The sequence below is a fragment of the Engraulis encrasicolus genome, unplaced genomic scaffold (genome assembly GCF_034702125.1).
Source record: "Engraulis encrasicolus isolate BLACKSEA-1 unplaced genomic scaffold, IST_EnEncr_1.0 scaffold_177_np1212, whole genome shotgun sequence".
NCBI lineage: Eukaryota > Metazoa > Chordata > Actinopteri > Clupeiformes > Engraulidae > Engraulis > Engraulis encrasicolus.
This window is the reverse complement of record NW_026945318.1, coordinates 87,501-92,943: the sequence shown is the minus strand read 5'-3', so window position 1 is coordinate 92,943 and position 5,443 is coordinate 87,501. Positions and strand designations below refer to the sequence as shown.

At 43.0% G+C, this 5,443-nt stretch overlaps 1 pseudogene; it reads left to right on the top strand.

The window, feature by feature from the left end:
- The first annotated feature begins 1,170 nt into the window (after positions 1–1,170).
- LOC134442569 (janus kinase and microtubule-interacting protein 2-like) overlaps positions 1,171–5,443 on the top strand; it is a 29,929-nt pseudogene continuing 25,656 nt past the window's right edge.

The following is a 5,443-nucleotide window of genomic DNA, read 5'->3' as shown; positions in this document are numbered from 1 at the left end:
TTTTTTGGGGAAAATCCCCTTAAACCCAACTAAACGCAAAATAAGTATATTGAAGTGATACTGGTCCCCATTTTTTGGAAATAAGCTTATTTTACACCTCCCCCTTGAGTTTAATAATAGGGTTTTGCCTTTGTCCCGCTATACTTTCAAACCGTTCTCCTGGGTATGCAGTGCAGCGATTTTACCTCTAAGCTAGCAGTTAACAGAGTCCAATAGAGACTATGTAGCCCCGCCAGCTGGTCTCGGTAGGACTCAATGTTAACTGCTAGCATGGGGGTAAAATTTGCACTGCCACCACTGAGCCTGTCGGTTGAAAGTACAGGAGAATGGTAAGAACGCAACTGTTTTAAATTCAGAGGGTCGGTTTAATATGAGCTTATTTCCAAAAATGATACAGTATCAACTTTAAACATAAGCGTTAAATGAAAGCAAAGTGAAGTGAAAGCCCAAACAGGGAAACTCCTATTCCCAATTGTGTCTAGAGTTTGACACAGTCACTCCACAGCACACAAGTGAACACTGCACATTACTAAATTCCATTTTATAGCCTCACGCCGTGCAAGGGGGCAGCCCCCACGATGGCGTTTCGACAGGGGAGCAGTGCAGCGGGACGGTACCATGCTGAAGCTAGATTTATGCTTCGGACGCATAGAATCTGCGTCCGTCCGTTTTCTGTCTATGCGAGTCCACGCCCCCCTCTCAGAGGCTCTGCGGCCCGTCGTCGAGCGCCTCGAAAAAAATCTAACTATCCGTCGGACGGACGCGGAGTACGCAGACAAAAAGGCACTATGATTGGTCGTCTCGCTACTTCCTTGTTCTGTTCTTGTGGCAGCGCAATGCCAGTAGTTTGCGAGAGCAGAGCTGTATTCTGTTAAAAACTTTATTAATGCCTTGTGTGTAAATGTGTGTAAATACACGAAGCTACAAGCTAAGTAACAAACAATGCATCAGTTGAACACTCGTGGCACAATGCCTGCGGTTTACCGTTCCTCCACCGAATGTAAACACACATCAGCAGAATCAACTGTCTTTACATGCTTGCATTTTCTGCTCGTGAAAACAGACTGGGTATGTCAAATAATGATACCAGTGCATTGCCTTTGTGTGAAAATACCTAGCTAACCGGGATAGAAAGCAACATTGCTTAATAATGACCGCAGTGCTTACAATGTAGTGAAAGTAGTCTAATCACGCAATTTTAATGTGGCTCGCGACGAGACCTCGGACCTCGCAGAACTCGCAGATGCATGAATACAATGTTGGTTCGTGGCCACTCCCACGCGAGTTTTGACGAGCGCAGTTGCAGAAGTCTAATCTGACCTTTAGGGGACCTCCGTCATGGAGGAGGATCGGGGAGAGCACTGGTCAGTTACTCCCCCCACCAACCTTGCCGGTCGGGGGTCGAACCAGCAACCTTTGGGCTAAAAGTCTGACGCCCTAACCCGCTTACCCATGACTGCTCAAATGAGTGAAATTCTACATTCTTCTCTAATCTGCAATACTCTGTAAATGGTGAAAGAACACTGCTAAATGTTCTGTGTTTCTGACAGGAGAGCCATGTGTCTTTACTGTAGCGAGTAGAATGAAGCCATAGGGCTCTTGTCTTTGAAGATTCACACTGACTCAGTCACCAGCACATTGTTGGCATAGTCTGTAAATGACCTACTTAGGAGACCCTGTCTGTCGGCTTATTTCCCATTTGGAGTGTATGCTTGATCTGCACCAGGGTTGTCAAACTCATTTCGCTTCTGGGGTCAGTGTTTGCCAGATGGGGCGGTTTTCCCGCCCAATTGGGCTGATTAGGGAGGCCGTCTGTGGGTATAAAAATATGGCTTCATTTTGCAAGGAAAACCTGCCCAAATTTTTTTGGGCCATAGAAATCAATAGAATTGAGCAGGATTTAGTGCTTCCAGGCAGGTTTTGAGCATTGTTTGGGCTGGAAATTATCTGACTCATCTGGCAACCCTGTCTGGGGTCACATACAGCCAATTTGATCTGAAGTGGCCCGGCCCCGAACCGGTGAGGTTTTTGTGAAATATTGCAATTTTCTGCTCCATTTTGGGACTGTATTGCTAGTCAACCTTCTCGAGGTACACTCCTATACTTGTCTTTCCTATTTTCTCCCTGAACTGTCCAATGTTACTAATGTGCTGTTTTGTTAATTTGCTCATCTCTAGAGTCCATGTTCACTTTTTACCCTTGTGATTGATTTTTTTTTGTTATCATGCTATGATAGGAAATCTCAAGAAATTAACTTTTTTGACATTCTTCGATATTTTTTTTCCATTTACAAGTTTGGGGCCGGATGAAACCATTTTGACACCCCTAGTCTAGAGTTTGTACATGGTCCAAAGTAGCAGGGCTGCACGACATCAGAAAAAAAATCGATACTCGATAACAGCATGCCATACCTCAATAACGATATTTAAACAATATTTAGAAATATTGTGTTTTTTTATCTTGTCACTAATTTGTCGGTCTGTGTGGGGGTTGTGGCTTTGGTCATGGCGGGCTTCTTGCGCATTTCTTGACATTCAGCAAGTGATTGGACTGCACAGACATGTTTAACTAGTTTACGATAATTAGGTCATTTTCGCGATACGCATATCTCCACTCTTGATATCGCGATTCCGATACATTTCCGATATATGGCGCAGCCCTAGTCCAAAAAGCTGGCAGAGTATTAATCCCTTCCTGTGTTTTTGTTTACATATTGGAGTCTCCTAATGTTGTCAATTACTGATAATCCAATATATAGGCTAACAGTTGTATGGAATGCAGATTTAGTGAAGTGACGTAAAGCAGTGAAGTAAAGCAAAAAGACACAAGTGTGTCAACTAGTCATTATTGTTATTGCATTAGTCTCTTAGGGATGACATGACCACAGTGGTCAAAACAGAATTACTGCAGTAAATGCAACCCAATACAGTGCAGCCTACCGCACAAGAGGCAACCTTACAAACGTAGTAAACTCAATTAGTGGCAAATTATTGGCAAAATAATGAAACGTTAAAATTAGTTACCATCTTTCTCTACGTCTCCCTGATTCTGTCCATTTCTCTCTCTCATCTCTCTCTCTCATCTCTCTCTCTCTCTCTCTCTCTCTCTCTCTCTCTCTCTCTCTCTCTCTCTCTCTGTCTGTCTCTCTGTTGCTTAATTTCTCTCCTTTTCTCTCTTTTTCTCTCTGTCTGTCTCTCTGTGTTAGTTGAAACGAGTGCGGGAGTCAGAGAAGCAGTGCAAGCCCATGCTGGAGAAGAACAAGCTGTTGAATAAGAGGAATGATGAGCTGACTCAGTCACTGCAGAGGATGGAGGAGAAGCTCAAGTCTCTCAGCAAGGAGAACTCGGAGATGGTCAGTGGTGGCTACGTGCGAGGGTGTTATGTCTTCTCCCTCTCCTCTGAAGGTTGTGAGCGTGTGTGTGTGTGTGTGTGCGTGCGTGCGTGCGTGCGTGCGTGCGTGCGTGCGTGCTCATCTAAGAGAGACCTCAATGATAACTGTGTGTGTGTTTGTGTGTGTGTGAGGGAGAGAGAGAGAGAGAGAGAGAGAGAGAGAGAGAGAGAGAGAGAGAGAGAGAGAGATTGAGGGTAACAGTGGCCTGCACTGCACACTGTAACACATTGCATTGTGTCCTCTGACCAAGGAGTGCCTGTCCTGCAGATGCTCAATGATCTCTGGAAACACCTGCACAATAATTGTGGCAAAGGGCAGTAACTACACCAATATCGAAACTGAGAAAACATGTCTTGGTATTAGGATGAATATTGTATTTACTGCAGATTTGACATAGCAGTATCTCTGTAACGGGATACATTTGGACCAAAAGGCTTTGTCATGGTATAGTCAAGAGGAGGTGTTACGAAGACCATTTGCAGTCTGAACTCAATTTTGATATGCAGTTTCTGCACTTTGCCGTTGTTTGTTGTTGGTTTTTTTTTGTTTATATTTATTACTATGTACTTGAAATATGATGTAGGCCTATTTGCAAAATATGCACCCATTGTATTATTGTCACATTTTTGTATCATTATTAATTTTACTCCTTTTTTTTTTAGCTTAACACCAATTCCTGTCCAGGGACTACAGATGGAAATTAGCCTTAGGGCTATGATCTGGCTCAATTGTATGTTGTGCACTGTCCCTGTCAAATAAACAACAAATGAAATCAAATGAAATGAAATGTAGGGCACAATTGTCCGTTGGACATCTTCTGGGTTCAGAGAGAATAGTGTTAACTGAGGTCACCTGTGTGGGAAGGATAATACGCCGGAGATTTTTTTTTTCTTTCTGAATGTGGGATTGACACCTCGGTACATTTGTGTTATGAAAGTCAGCATAATAGCTTTACGTAAAACATTAATATGGCGTACGTTACGCAAGATGTCCGTGCTGTCTGTGTGATAAGGGGTGTTACGGAAGCCATGGCCCGTTTCCAAATGTCTCCATCGTGACCGAGCTGTCCGACTAATTCTGGACCGTTTCCAGGTCCTTTCCGAACATGTACTGTAGGATACAGTAGAATGGATGCTTTACCCCCCGTGTATCTTGTTACAGTAATGCCATTTTCTTACCAGCCCCGGGAAAGTGCACTTGCAGTAGTTCACACAGACTGAAAGAATTAGGAAAGGTTTTCCTAAGGTTATGGTTGTCTCGTTTGTATGACTGAAAAAATACCTTCCCTGGTCTCTCACAGAAAGAGAAGATCAGCTCCCACCCGCCACTGAAGAAGTTGAAGTCTTTAAACGATCTCGACCAGGCTCATGATGACCAGGAAATTGAGTTCCTCAAACTTCAGGTTTTGGAACAACAGACTATGATCGATGAACTCACAAGAGTAAGTGAAACCAGTACAAAGTCTTGTTGTAATGTGTATGTGTGTGTGTGTGTGTCATGAATTATTATGATAAAGCCGTTTGCACTTGTCCAAAACTTTTTTTTTTTCTGTCCAATTGTGATTTTAAGTATTTGAACTGTGTTGGACTGATTGTATTTGTCCCATAGGACAGAGAAAAACTTCTGAGGAAAAAGAGACATAAACGAAGTTCCAGGCCCATTAAGGTATAGTTCATAGAATGATTTTCTTCAGAACTTAGATATAGAATGTGTGTGTTTTCTTGGTACCACTTCATAATATGTCATAATTATCCTACAATTCATACGACAATTCATACTACTACACTGTAAAGTGATGTTCAAATAACACTTAACTCATGGTGAATGAAGATGTATCTTTAATTTTTAATATAAATGAGTGATTTGTGACGGGTACTGTGATTGTTGAAGGATTGCGTAACACAGTACAGTACATGCTTGAATGAGGCAGCCTTAGCGCACAAATACACTGGCCGCGACCTGAGTGACGCGAGCGACGGAAGTAATTGGCTTTGTATTGAGTCGCGCGACAAAAGCGGTTCAGGAGACTAGAGGCGATTTGCGCAACCCGAG